Source organism: Sinocyclocheilus rhinocerous, unplaced genomic scaffold (assembly GCF_001515625.1).
Source record: "Sinocyclocheilus rhinocerous isolate Xijiao unplaced genomic scaffold, SAMN03320098_v1.1 scaffold3081, whole genome shotgun sequence".
NCBI classification, from domain to species: Eukaryota; Metazoa; Chordata; class Actinopteri; order Cypriniformes; family Cyprinidae; genus Sinocyclocheilus; species Sinocyclocheilus rhinocerous.
The window spans coordinates 257,548-273,079 of record NW_015666530.1 but is presented as its reverse complement, the minus strand read 5'-3'; the positions used below and the strand labels follow the sequence as shown (position 1 = coordinate 273,079).

The 15,532-nt window shown below is 36.9% G+C and overlaps 1 protein-coding gene across 4 annotated transcripts in view; it reads left to right on the top strand.

Moving 5' to 3' along the window:
* The first annotated feature begins 638 nt into the window (after window positions 1–638).
* Window positions 639–15,532, top strand: part of LOC107732474 (semaphorin-6D-like) — a 175,559-nt gene continuing 160,665 nt past the window's right edge. For all 4 annotated transcript variants that reach the window (XM_016543815.1, XM_016543819.1, XM_016543818.1 and 1 more), the window contains exon 1: window positions 639–879. The gene's annotated coding sequence lies outside the window, so the exon portion shown is untranslated. The remainder of the gene's footprint in view (window positions 880–15,532) is intronic.

Below are 15,532 nucleotides of genomic sequence, written 5' to 3'. Positions count from 1 at the left end.
ATGTGATTTCTTTTTAAATTAAATAAATTTTTTAAATAATTCATAATATTTCTAAGCCAGATCTGTAAAATGATTTCCAGCAGAGCATTTTTTTATGTTATGGAATTTTGTGAATTATTTATAATTATCTTTGTATGTGACATTGATCTGAATTAATGGGTAACAGCCAGAAATGGTTCTTTCTAATTTATTTCAATTGACTTATTTTAAATATCTGACATAATAAATTGTCTACACAGTTGTGTTTGTGGTTAGGAAAAAAAACTCAAAGAGATAAAAAAAAAAAAATGCCAGTAAAAATCAATGCCAGGGGAAAATATTATCTATTAATTAAATGTTTTGTTAAACATGTTACAAATCTCCATATTGGAACAAGGGCCTTCATTTTATGAGGTAATTCCAAATGCAATTACCTCATACACTATTGGCCATCAGACTCTTTTCTGGCCAGCTGTTTTGGACATGTAATGGACTATTAGTCATGTAAAAGGATCTGCAGCAGTGCAGTTCAAACAGTTCACGTTTTGGGCGGGGATTAAGGGAAACTTTTAAAGAGAACCATCCAAAACACTTCGGCGAATCCTGATTGGGCAAGCGACCTGTCACTCGAAAATCAGGGGCGTGGTTTGGGAGCGATCGCTCACAATGTAATAGAGTTTTAGCGCAGTCTTGCTTTTTCATAGGCGTGTGTCAACTGTGTGTGCCAAGGGGTGCTCCGCTCTTACCAATGCGATTAATGAACACAACGAACCAATTGAGGGAACACTAAACAAACACCCTGTTTTTCCGTTTCGTCTGTTTTCATACGGACGAGCTGCGCGTCTGCAAGGAATCAAGCCTCTGCACGAGCACAAAGGAGAATTAAAAAAGGAAGCAAAGGTAAATGAGCTGGTTTTCTCCTTCGTAAGAAGTTTTTTCTTCGTGTCTGTTTATATGATTTGAACTCTGGTCGTGACAGTCCGCGAAGTTTGGATACGATGGAAACACTGCGATTTTTCGTACAGTTTGTGGGAAAACAAACAGGTATCGTTTCAGGTCGGTAAATATTGCAGTCAGTGGCGACGTGAAGGCAGCAGACCATGCGGTTCTAATCTGATTTACTCCTCAGATTCTTAGTTTTGCACGTTTTAGGTGCTGTTCAAGCATGTATAGCATTAGTCTTCAATGCAGATTGTCCACCTACAGTATTTCTAATGCCGTGACACTGTTGTTGACAATGCAGAACACACGTTGGTCATGTTGATGAGAAACACATGATGACATGTGAAGTATATCCGTTTTCTAGTTGAACCTGTACTGGTTAGACTAGTGTTAGCACGTGAAACGCATATCGTGTGTCTGGGGTTACAAGCTCTGCACGAAAGCGTTCAGTTGTTTAGAAAACAAGCGCAGCACTGGCCAGCTGGACAGTAGAATATAAAGAGGAAGCCGTAGCTATATCCTGGTCCAAAAAGATGGGCATGCTGGTTTTGGACTGCTGATCGGTGGTGTTGGAGGAGTTTGGCCTTGGGCACAGAGCTGAGAGTGCACTATTCATTCAGCGTGTTGCGCACCTTTACCAGCTGTGTGGTGGCGAATTAATTACGCTTACGAATATTGGTGATAGTGCAGAAATTGAATTATAAAAATGATTGTTTCCACCGAACAATTTTAATAAAACCAAATATGGGATATTCAAGCATATTTATCTCGATTTTTCCATGACAGCTGAGGTTAAACCGAAACATCACAGTTTAGTACTGTTATTGTAGCGATATCAAGATTTCATTAGTCGTAAGCATTATTTAAATATTCTCGATGTTACAGCAAACCTTTGCTATTTAGCATACTCCTAACCATTAAACTAATTAAACTAATTTAAAAGTGCAAATGAATACTTAAATAACATAGTGGCATATAAACTTGCTTGGCATATAAACATAGCTTCTGTAAGGATGTAAACGGTAATAAAATGAAGAGAACAAAGAAACGCATTAGAAACAGTGCTTGACATTTTCCAGTATCTAACTCTAGAGGGCTTTTTAAAGCTAAAGCCTTAAAGTTATCCAGATGAGAGCATTGAGGGAGTGATTTTCTTTTTTTCCTGCCAATATTGTTTGATTATTATTAATGACATAATGGATTGCGGGATGTTTAAGCTGCGTTTACGCATCTGTTTTGACATATCAGATTTTTTGTTCGTCCTGTCTGTGTACATTCACTTAAGACAAAGTTGACTGTGTCTAATATCTTGGCAAGACCTGCATTTTAACGGAGAAGTGCATTTGACCGCGCATTCGAGTACGCGAGCAAGCTCTCTTCAGAGGTCAAAAGCGTTTCAAAAGCAGCATTTTCTGTGATCCTTTTGACATTGTTAATAGTTATGTTTTTTTGACCAAGCAGTAATTACCACTGGAAGTGATTTTCAAAGTTATCTTCATCTATTGTGAGGGTTTATTGTTTTGTATCTATATAAAATGGACAATATGTCATCCAGTTATGTCCATTAAGTGGGCCAATCAATAGAAATAAATTCTCATTCTGAACAATTATGGCTGTCACCTATCAAATACAAAAGCATCTGTAATATCTGTACATATCATAACACATATGCTTTACTAGAGTACATTGCTGGTCCCTTTGTTATAGATCAGCCATTTTTCCCCGCCACATTTTGATTATCTGGGGCATTTTTGTCACTTTCAATAATGTTTTTGCTCCAAGTGCTGGTTACTGTTTGACCCTGCTTTAGATTTCAGTTAAAACGCGTTTGTCCTTGGTAAAAATTCAACCGTAAACAAGACTAAGAGTAGCTTGGAGGGTTCATTCCTCCAGGTGCATGAGGTATATTTCTGGCATCTACCCCGAGGTTGCCTTGAATCATCTTAAGTGTTAATGAATAATGAATAGCTCTCTGAGCTATCATTAGACATTTTCCTGTGGTTTTTCTTTCTTTTTTAAAAAACGTTTGATAACTGTTGTTTAATAAGTAGGTTTGGTCCATAATTGCAATATAAGTGCACTTAAATATTCAACCAGTAATTCTGAAGTGACCCAAGTAGAATTTTAATGGGTTCCAGTATTATGAATACAGTCAGAGAGTGTGATGTTTTCCACTTAAATAGCTTGTCTCTCTGCCTTACTTTGCTGGTTTTAAGACTATTAGATATTAAGTATTACAATTACCCTGGAATATTCTGTGCTGACTTTTGTATCGTTTGAGGTCAACGCTCACTTGTTCTGTGGAAAATGTCCATGTTCTTCTTCCTTGTATTTAAAGGCATAGTTCCCCCAAAAATGAAAATTCTGTCATCATTTACTCACCCTCATTTCATTCCAAGCCTGTAAGATATTTTTCTTCTGTTTAATGCACAAGAATGTTAGGGTACAAACAGCGTTGATTGCCGTTCATTGTATGGGCAAAAAATTGAGACTTTTTTTTTTTTTTAAGTATTTGTGTGTGTGTGTTTCAAAAAAAGTTGGAAAGCCATACCAGTAAATGATGATATAATTTTCATTTTTTATATACATCTTTGCAAACTGTATACAAAATACGTACAGTTTTTGACTAAGTCGTGACTAAGAAAAGAGTACATGAAACATGAAATTGCCGGTAGCTGCATTTTGCTCGCAGATTGGTTTGTCTATTTTACTGAGAATAGTTCTCAATCATTTAACTGTCATTTTGAAGCAAAACAATCCGGCAGCCAGATCCATTTGGAATGAGCACAGTTACAGACATCTCTAGTCCTTGTTTTGGTTAAAAGCGTTGATTTAAACCGTAATGATCCTCTATGATCATTAACCTGCTCGTCTAGAAGGAGATCTTTAATAGTCAGACATATACAGGACACAGGAGACACGCATTTCCCTTTAAATTTACCTCAGGCTTTTGTCTTAACCCGTCGTGGCTGCCTCTAGGTAGGGTAATGATGCATATAACCTGGGTGTAATTTTATTTCCAATTTCCATTGCTGTAGTTTTGCCCCAAATGATGTTACGCTTGCCGTGCGCAGTGGATGGCTGTGCGCTCCTAAGACTTGTTACCCTGCTTTAGTTATTCATAGCCATTTTTAAGATGGAACTCTAGAATGGAACAAATGCAAGTCAATTCGTTCTCTACATTTGAATGTGGGCTAAACAACCACTGTGTACCTGTTCTGGACCGGCTGTGAGACACAATGGATCACTTTCAATTAGTTACTCTGGGGAGTTCACTCCACACTATAATGGACCCTCATATTTCATTTTGATTGTTGTAACCCGTAGCAACAGGGTAGCCAATAGCTGGAAGATGCACTGGAGAGGAGGGTTATGAGGCTATTGGGGTGCAGTGGAATGAGAGCTGTTGTTCCTGCCTGGCTGCCGAAGTCCAGTGAGGGGTCTCGTACCCCTGGGGAGTGAATTATTACCTGTCAGACCTAGGACCTCTGCATCATCCATTATGCAGCCCTCTAGTGGGGGCAGCCAGCCCCAGCATCAGTGGGCCTTGGCCTTCAAACCTGGCCTCCTCTCTCCTGGTGGGTAGGTACAACTTGTGGCGTTCCAGCTATTATGAACATTTCCAGAAATTGTGAGTCCCTGCGTTATATACAAATGCGAGAATGCTAAATAGCCATACAGGTTTAAGATTCCAGCTGAGAGGTTGTGGCATCTCTGCCAGGCCTTTGTAATCTGCTGTAATGAATGGCATTATTGTGCTAAACTCTGTTATTAAATTGTTGGTGGTCGATGATTTTAATTTGTCACACATTCACACTTAAAGAAATTCTGTTGAAATCCTCAACAGAGTCCAAGTACCAGTCCTATTCTTACTCTAGTCTGAGGCAGGCTGTGACGCCTCTGGGATATTTTTAATGGGGTGACCAGATTGGGACAGTAAAAATCTCAGTGGCACAAAAAAAAAGCCTGTAGCATGGCTGAATTTTAGGATGTGCAGGGAGTTTTGCCATTTGATTTATGTCTGTCAAATGATTCATTGCCTATATATTGCTTTGTAAAATTATTATTGCATATTTTATAAAAACTAAGTTTAGATTTTGATTTAAAACAAGTTTCAGGTCCAGTTCTCCAGCAAATGCAAACATAACGTACCCTGTTTAAGGAGTCAATATGTTGTATTGATATGAAATTAAACAAGCAATTTTCATTTCAGGAGAATTAATTGTAAATTTTCAAATTGGCAGCTATAATACCAAGCCTAAAAGACCAGGGATCTCATGTATAAGCAGACATACACAAAATAGACATTGGTATGCATGTATGCAATTTTCCATTCAATAATTTATAAAAAAATAAACGTGCGTTAATATGTGTGCACCGTCTGGACACTCTAGACTGCGTACACACTGATCACCGATCACACTTAATTCTAATTTACATTTATTCTTAAACAATACAAGGATACTGAGTGAATTCTAGCAGTGTAATGGCACAGCATTTACAGTCTGTGTTTTGCACTGTTAAATACGGTAGTATTACATGAATGGGAATTTGCATGTGGAAGTTATATGCAGATGAGGTAATGCATAGTAAAACTAGGTTTTGTAAGCTGCATATGGTTGTTTTGGGCAAAAGTCAGGGTGGGTATGTATGTATGCAAAATCTTGGGATTTCTAAGTGGAAATTTTGTGCAGGCTCTGGAGCACCATTTAAGAATTCTGAAAGCTTTTGTGTATACAAACACTTTTAAAGGGGTCATATGATGCGATTTCAATTTTTCCTTTCTCTTAAATACACAAAATAATGTTCTTTTTAGCAGCATCATATGACCCAAGATTTTAAGACAAAATCTATGCAAAGTTTTATACATGAGGCCCAATGATTTTTCCAGTGTAGAGTTTCGATTTGGGAGGAAATTCAGTTTGTATTATGGCATAAATTGGTTGGTCCTTGTCTAAAAATATGTGTGTAGATGTTTGTTTGTTTGCTTATTTATTATTTAAATACAGTCTTGATGGTAGATGGGGAAAATGTTCATTCTTTGGAGTTGTCAGTGGAGGCACGTGCTGTCACTGCTAGAAGAGCTAGCACTTGGTTGTAAAGCCTGGGTGAGTAAGAACTGAACCCAGAAAAAAAAAATACAAAATTAAAAGAGTGATGCAAACTGAGAGAGAGGACGAGTGTGTGTTGGACGTCACTTTGGACGAGTTACAGGCCTCAACCCTCAGCTCCCTTCTGCCTTTGGACAGCATGCCTGGCTTCCAGCAGCTTTGTAAGCCATTTTTCTGAAACTTTAACCTCTTGTCAAACATCACACGCAGAACCACAGCAGCCACAGATGGAGAGAGACCGAGAACTGGCCACTCCTGCAAAGCACACTGAGATGGAGTGTGTCCAGACACTACACAAAGACAGAGATATGTTTGCAAATTAAGAGAGATTAAACGCAGAAAAAGGAAAGGCAGATCGCTTGCTGAGTACAACAGCTTTGTTCACTACAAGATGATGTTTCATTCATTTCCATGTGTGTAATGAGTTGCATGTAGGTAGGTAAGACGAAATGGATTTGCAAATCCTCATCACTAACAGATGTCTGATGAGGTCCAAAGCGACTTTTTTTTATTGCTTTTATGGCTATTATGACAAAATAAATATAACTGCGATTGTGTTTCTCCTGTCAAAAGCTGTTGTCTCTTAGATGGAGATTATTAGAATTACAGGAATAATATTTTAGTTTATGTTTTTATTTGTGTTTAATCATTTATTGATAATACAAATGCACCAATAATAAAATTCTGAATAAAATTTAATGGCTAACTGATAAATGGCATATATAAAATAGTATACTATTTTCTATTTTATTTTTCAATGGTGTAGAATTTAAAAATAAAGTAATTTTAAATCCAAATGTGAATTTGGATGTCAGAATATTATAATATACATTAAGAAAAATGGATCATTATGTGATTTGCTTAATATTACATTGAATAGTCCTATTAAATTATTAGTGTCTTTAAAGACTTTCAGTGAACAGAAACCACAAAGGTATTTAAAAAAAAATTACATTTGTAGAAGTATGCACAAATAAATATTGAAATCCAACCAATACTAATAAATAAAATGATGACGACCAATATATTATGCATCTGTAATTAAAAAGAAGGTATAAACCCATATTGTCTTTTATTCGATGACAGAATTTGACCCTGTAAATGAATTGAATATCATTACATTTTTTGTCACTTCTATGAAAACAAATACACCATGTGGATCACGTACTCATGCATGCATTGTGATTCATGAGGAAAGAAGTCGCTGCCTACACAAACTCATCTTTAAGAATGTAAGGCTAGCTGAGTAATGAGAGCTTAATGGAGACTGAGTGATAACCGTGTGAAATCGCTGAAGTGTGTCATTGTTTTTATTATTTCTTTTTTCTAGCAACTCTTCTTTCCACCTGATTATGGAGTCATGATTACCCCGTTTGCCTAATTTGAATATTCAACCATATCCTCAGCCACCAGACTCCACACAGACACCTTTTTGTACTCGTCACATTGGTATGCTAGAATTCAAAGCTGTGCTCACATCCATGGGCAAATGTGTCCAGAACGACTTTCCTCCCCAAACCGCCATCCGAAGCCACCACCCCACTCTCGTTCTCCCACCCCAACCTGCTATGTGAACTGCAGCTCTCCGTTTTAATTACTGTTCTCCATACATACCGGTTATTGATTGTCTCACTCCAGGGTGGTGGGCTTGGGGTTGCTCCAGATTGTGCTTAAAATGATCTCTTAATCACTTTATAATGGAACAACTCTTCCTGCTGCATTGATTAGCTGCTTGTGCTGGAATTGTTGTGAGCCTTCAACTTTTTAATCTGGTTTTAAACTCTCAGGGGTCCTTTATAATATGTTCATTTCCCAGAATGCCTTGAGAAGGACGTTATGTTAACCATTCTTCCCACTTGTGGTGGAAGATAAAGCGTTGTTCATACATGGATAATCTGATATATGTTATTATGAAGCCATTTATGTTGCTTTCATCATCCTCTAATAAATTTAGAGGATGGAATCTTTTTTGAAGAGTGAGTGGTTTCCTCCTGGGGATGTGCAAAACTACACATTTTTAAAATCAACTAGTCGGTGGGTTGCCTGAACTGGAAGCCCTGGGTAATTAGACTGCTTTCAGGTTCACCTGATGGATTATTGGATGGGTTTCTTAGGGGGTGTTTACATTTGGTTATTATGTCCAAACATGGCTAGACGGAGCACAATGGTAGGGCAGCTTTGTGAATGTGGTGGGATTAATTTAAAGACACTTTTCCAAGAGTGCATTTATTTATTTTGCAAATAAATAAAATATAACCACTATCGTGATGTGTTTTTTAATCATATCATTTGGGGTTGCATATTTCGTTGTGCATGCTAATTTTACTCTATTTTTACTTTTAAAATACCCTTGCCATCATCTAATGCTCACTTAAATTTAGTCTAAAGAACACTTATAATTTAATAACAGTTTTAAATGTAATCTTTAGCATATCTCAAAATGGATATTTATTTTTTTATACTGTAATAATAATAACGGTATGATCGATGCCTAAATTCTCCTGTAGCTTTTCTCTTTTACATTATTAAGACTGAATAGTGTGGAAACTTAATGGTTTTGGTACAATTAGTATATCAGCTTATTGCTTTCAGTCAGAATTTTTATATTGGTACATAAGACAAAACAGTCCGCCGCCTCATTAATTGACTTGTCGGTTGGTGATTCTCAGTGTTTGGGTTAATGCTGGAACTGCCGATTGTTTCTGAAAAGTTCACAAAGCTCTCAAGCATGTAAACTTACAAATGGAGAGACACAAACATGAAGCATGACAGCAGGCAAACAAAAGCAGAAGGAAATAATTTATTCTCAGGTGCTCAGCATTATTGACAGCCTCTAAGCAAGAAAAAAGCCATTTTATATATGTATTTTATATTACTGGCATGACGGTGACCTTTAAGAGTCTGTCTGAGTGTTTCAGGTTTGTTTTGCTGTAACTTTTATAGGCGGCTATAAAGAGTATCTGAAATGCGCTCATCAGAGTCAGTGCTGGATAAATGACTTGACTGCCTCACTGCATGTTTTTAAAATGAAAAATTTTTTATGGCTCTAAAGAGTGAAACGGAGCAGGAAATTACAGCCTGAAGATTAGGAGATTCTCCCTCTCACAGAGGCCGTGGAATCCCAAGGTACCGCAACACCACCCGTCACTCAACCAGGACTAGCTGCATTCATCAACTGCAAAACACAGCAGAAGTTTAAATTTGTTTTATGTGTGCTTTGGAGCGGGTGGGATTACTAAAACCTTGTATTGTGGAATAAATTATTGTATATACGATTAAAAACACACATATATATATATATATATATATATATAACATTTTAATTAGTAATAATGATAATAATAATAATAACTCTTCTTACCATCCATACTATAATTTTATTGTCAGTTAAATTATCAAGTTTAAAAAAAAACTGCATAAGTTGTGCATATTGATTTATAAAAAAAAAAAAAAAAAAAAAAAAAAAAAAAAAAAGTATATATATATATAATATGCATGGAAAGTGCGTCAATGTCTTTGCATTATGAAACAAAATACGCATTATAAACCAAGTCACATTTATTTTATAGAAATATAGCACAAAAACAACTTTGAAACTGAAACAACTGATAAATTGTTAGACAATCACCTTGGGACCAATGGATTTAAAGTAATTGCAAGAAAAATAGTTCTGAGAAAAGCATGATGTCACTTGGCTGATATTTTATATCTAATACATTGGAATTTTAAGTGTGACTGAGTATAGTTGTTTTGCTGGGAATTAGCCTATATGAAAAAATGGTTTATATAATAAACAAACTAGGTAATGCCTAGTTTTGGATGATCCAGTAAAATATGATGAAATCTATCTTAATTCATTTGATTTATTTGGAACTTGATGGATTCAAACCAAAGGATAAGATTATTCATAAGAAAAAGTCTGAAAAGTGGCTTCATATTATATAACATTTGAACAGTAAATCTATTATTGAAAAAATTATTTTTTTTCCAGATTTTAAAATCTGATTGGAAGAGCTGTTTGAAGTCTGTACACTAGCAAGTATACACACACACGCACACACACAAACCTGTACCTGCATATCTGTGGAAGTCTATGCGGCTTGCCAGCTGTAAACATCTAAACTCTGCCGCCATGTGCCTTTAAGGGTTAGTTCACCCAGAAATAAAAATTCATCATTTACTTCCCTTAATGTCGTTTCAAACTTGAATGTTCTTTGTTTTGTGGAGAAATGCCATTTTCTATTTAATGAAAGTCAATGGGGTCCAGTGTGGTTGATTTGGAGCCCATTGACATTCATTGTGGACAAAATTCTTGAAAATATCTTCTTTTGTGTTCTGCAGAAGAAACAATGTCATACAGGTATGAGACACGAGGGTGAATAAATAACTGAATTTTTATTTTTGGGTTTGATTTGTCCCTTTAATAAAACTCTGTGTCTTGACACATAATGTAAACCACTCGTACCTGCTTGTACCCCTGCAAGTATATTTACTGTCATGCATACATTTAGTGTGCCGCTTTCGAATCCCTCTAATTTTCAAGCCCCCTATAAATAGAAAGTCTAGTATGACCTTTGTAGATACTACGAAGGCATTCTTGTGCAGTTCTGAGAAAGAGGCCGATCTGAAGGTTTAAAGCTCAGTATCTGCTTTGTATGTCTGAGCCAATTTCTGTGAGCGTGTGCAGATAACCTGGGTTTGGTTTGGACCCTGTCGAGTTTCAGATTAGAAGCAGATGTCCCTCTCGCACTATGTTTCTACAAACACTCTTATAGAGACGGGTGTTATTTTTAGGCCTGGCTGTGGACGTGGGGGCCAGAATTGAGACTTGAGGAAGGGGTTCAACTGTGCATGTGGGAAGGGAATGCATGTGCATGTACATCAGTCTTTTTTGGTCTTTTATCCTTTCAAGCTATTTGTGATATAACAGGTACCAGCAAATATCTCTCTCCCACAGACACACACACACACCCACACACACACACATTTCTGGTGTAGTGCTTTCAGGCTGCTTCATTTGATCTTGCTTTATTGCTTTCTCACATTATCTGTGTGTTGGCCTGCAGCTCATCCCTGCAGAGCAATCTCTGATGTATGAAAAACAACTTGCCATAAACACATTTCAACCACAGAGACTGATATTACCCCTAATGCATCTCTCACTACAGGCATATACCTAGATTGTCTCTCCTCCGCTCCGCTAGAAACATTTAAATAGACATTTAACACAAATATACATAAGAATAGAAGTATATAGCATATAGAGTCTATATATCTGTATACAGTAAAATGAAAGTACTAATAAAGAGACAGGAGAAGGACTGGATCCTGTCATGTCAGTTTATGTGTGTTGTACAGTGTTTTATTCCGGCTGTGACTTGTGGTTCTGTTCTACTGCTTGTCCTTTTATCATGGCAGGACTTGACATACCTTGCAGCCAGGTTAGAGCTTGTTGAGGTTTCTCCCAGAATGCATGGCAGTTTGTCCTTTTGTTGTATCTGGTTGAAGTCTTTGTGCTGGTTTGTGAATTGGAGGAAGAATGTTTCCCTAATTTGTGTATAATTAGGGCATGTTGTTAAAAAGTGCAGTTCTGTTTCCACTTCATGTTGTGTGCAGTGTGGACACAATCTGTCTTCTTTTGGTAGCCAGGTCTGTCTGTGTCTGCCTGTCTCTATAGTGAGGTTATGGTCACTGAGTACATGGTCAGGACTTTTCTTAGTTTAGGGTCTGCCACTGTGTTTAGGTATTCTGCCAATTTATATTCTCTGTTTAGAGACAGATAGCTTCTGACAAGATGCGCGTTAAATATCGCATGCGATTTATCGTGCAGCCCTAGAATAGAAGTATATAGCATATAGAGTCTATATATCTGTATACAGTTTTATCCACACATCTCCGTTCTGGATGGGTAACTCTTCATGGTAAGATTGGTTTAGTGTGTTCCAATGTTCCCAGAAACGGTTTGATTCTAGAGATTGTTCTATTACTTTTAGCTGATTTTGTATATGTTGTTTCTTTTTTGTTCTTAGGATGTTCTTATATTGTTTAAGTTTCTCGTGGTAGAGTTGCCGTGTGTTTACATTGTCAGCATCTCTGTGTTTCTGATTTGATAAGGTTCTTACTTTTTTTCTAAGGTTTTTGCACTCGTTGTCAAACCATTTCTCATGTACATGCTCCCTGTTTATTTTTTTGTTTGTGGTTTTTAGGTTAGATAGTGTTGCAGTCATTGCAAATATTTGGTTCATCCTGTCTATTGCTAAATTGACCCCTTCAAAGTTGTGTAGGAATGGTGTAGCTAGGAAATTATTTAATAGGTTTTGTATTTTTGGTTCACAAATTACGGTTTGATATGTATCTTCTATTAGGGTCGAATTTGTCTCCGCTTTTATGAATTGGGGTGATGAGGCCTTGGTTCCAGGTGCTGGGAAATACACCTGCACTAAGGATGATATTAAACAGTTTAAGAATGGCCAGTTTGAATTTTTGGTCTGTGCATTTAATCATTTCGTTCAGAATGCCATCAATACCACATGCTTTTTGGGATTTAAGTGTTTGTATATTATCGCACAGTTCAGCTAGTGTAACAGGATAATCTAGGGTGTTCTGGTACTCTTTAATGGTTGCCTCTAGAACACATAGTCTATTGTATAGTGAGTTTTGTTCATGGTTTTTGTTTATATTGCTGAAGAGGTTAGAGAAGTGGTTTATCCACACATCTCCGTTCTGGATGGGTAACTCTTCATGGTAAGATTGGTTTAGTGTGTTCCAATGTTCCCAGAAACGGTTTGATTCTAGAGATTGTTCTATTACTTTTAGCTGATTTTGTATATGTTGTTTCTTTTTTGTTCTTAGGATGTTCTTATATTGTTTAAGTTTCTCGTGGTAGAGTTGGCGTGTGTTTACATTGTCAGCATCTCTGTGTTTCTGATTTGATAAGGTTCTTACTTCTTTTCTAAGGTTTTTGCACTCGTTGTCAAACCATTTCTCATGTACATGCTCCCTGTTTATTTTTTTGTTTGTGGTTTTTAGGTTAGATAGTGTTGCAGTCATTGCAAATATTTAGTTCATCCTGTCTATTGCTAAATTGACCCCTTCAAAGTTGTGTAGGAATGATGGAGCTAGGAAATTATTTAATAGGTTTTGTATTTTTGGTTCACAAATTACGGTTTGATATGTATCTTCACTACTCTCTCTTTGATATGTATCTTCACTAATATATGTATCTTCTCTCTCTCTCTCCAGTCCCTTGTGTCATCATATAGTGATCACAGTGGATATTACTGGGGGGTGTTCAAGACTCCATGAAATAATCAAGTCTGCCCCCCATCCCACTCAAACCTCCCTCTAGACAGGCCCCCTAAAATATCTACAGTGTATCTCATCATCATATACTAACAGTAACTGGACTTCTTCCCCAGGGTGTGTCACATGGAATATATGAGCTTGAATATAGGGTGAAAATAGGCTTACAAATGTATTAGTTGGCTTTTGAGGTCTTTTTTGCTCTGTGAAGCCCTTCTTCACTGCTCTTTCCCCTTTTCCAATTCACTGAATGGATGCTGTGTTATGGCTGCATGATTTGGTCAACAAATTATATAAAATTTTGGCAAATATTGTAATAATTAAATTGGAAAAATATTGGCATTTACATCTCATTTGCTAAAGTAAAAAAAAATGTTTTATTAAATTAATAAATAATATTATTGTGTTAGTAATTTGTATAATTCCTCAAGTAAGGGGATTTTGTAAATGTCAGAATACACATTATAAGCGCATTAATGCACATTAACTCACATTATAAGGCACATTATAAGCAAATTGGTGTTTGTGTCGAGACCGCTGTATCAGGAGATCCTTTATGTGATTTTATTCAAATTAATTGTGTAGCCCTAAATAGGTAACATAATTTATATGTAAGAATATTAAAAAATTAATAAAATTTGAATGGCTATATCTCTGCTTTTGAGGTCACAACATGGGCAAGACCTTTTTAGACAGATACCTTACATTTTGTGGCCTGTTAATTAACTGCTGACTGAAGCGTACAGCACGTGACCATTCAATGTGTCCCTCAAAGCTCAATGAGCAAACCATTCAGCCACAGTTAACCATAGCGCTTAGTGATACAGCAATGCTGCTTTCAGTTCAGATTTAGATGATATTTCTTGGTTCTTTCTCAATTAGCATGATAATAGTGTGTAAATAGATGGGAAGAGCTAATCTCGTTCCTCTGTGACGATCGGCAGCTTATTATCACACAGAATGTGGCATCAGTTAAACTAACATGCTGAACTGCTCTATAAATCTCTCATATCACACACCACCAGCAGATGGGAAAGGGACAATGGCAGATTGTACTTCACTTTAATAATATTATGTTTCTTTAACGGAATCGTTTCCGCAGCTATTATTCTGTCGTAATAGTCTCCTGGTGCTTCTCGTTTAAAAAAATAAGAAGAGCGAGAAAGATAGAGACATCAGACCACCCCTGTAGTGTTTTCAGTGAAAATACTTTTAAAAACATTTGACCTCCTTTAGACAAAGTCTACATTATCCTCCTGACGCAGTCTGACTGGGTCGAAAGGTCAAAGGTTAAGCAGGAGCAGTGTGTCCTGAATACCAAAGCCATTGATTTTTCTTCCAGAGGGAAGTTGAAGGTGGAAGATGCCCAGGGTCAAATCGTTTGCACACTCAGAGGAAAGGAAAGGGGGGAATGGTGGTCTGACGTCCTCAACCAGGCTGAAACTGAATCCTGACCTACATCTCTGCTTTTTTTTAGGGAACGGAAACTACTTCTGCCAAGTTATTCCTGGCAAAAGGTAGTAAAGGTCTTAAAAAGTGGTCTGAATCATCAATGGATGTAGATTACTATTTTGAGATTTTAATCTTTTGCAAGTCAGAGATGTGTAGTTTGGTGTTTTTGACCATGCAGTGAAGAAGATCTGTGATCATCTCACTAAAGTATAAGACAAGTATGCATGATGTAATTAGAGGTCGACCGATATGGGTTTTTCACTGGCCGATGCCGATATTTAGAAATCAGGGCTGCCGATGGCCGATATATGATGCCGTTTTTTTGGCCGATATGTTTGCCCGATTTTATTTTTTTATTTTTTTCTTCATCTCATAAAAGTGAGTTTGAGTAAATTATTATTGCAGGGTACAAGATAGTAATAGTAGTAGTAGCCTAATTCAGAGTAATAATACATGGCTCAAAACTTAAGCACCTTCTCAAAACAGTTCTGAAGCATGCTTTTTGTTTATGTTTGCTGACAGACACCAGTGTTTCCCACAGACTTGCAAATGCAAATTCATTCTACGCCAGCAGGAGGCGCTGATGGAGCGGGAGATATAGCGGTTTCCCTGGTAACGGCTGTAATCTAATAAGCACTGTGACCGTGCTCACAAACGCTACTTTATCAGGCATTACAGGAAAGACGAAATGAAAATGACACCGAAGCTTTTATGAAGACGGTCGGTTCTTTTCAAAGATACGTTCA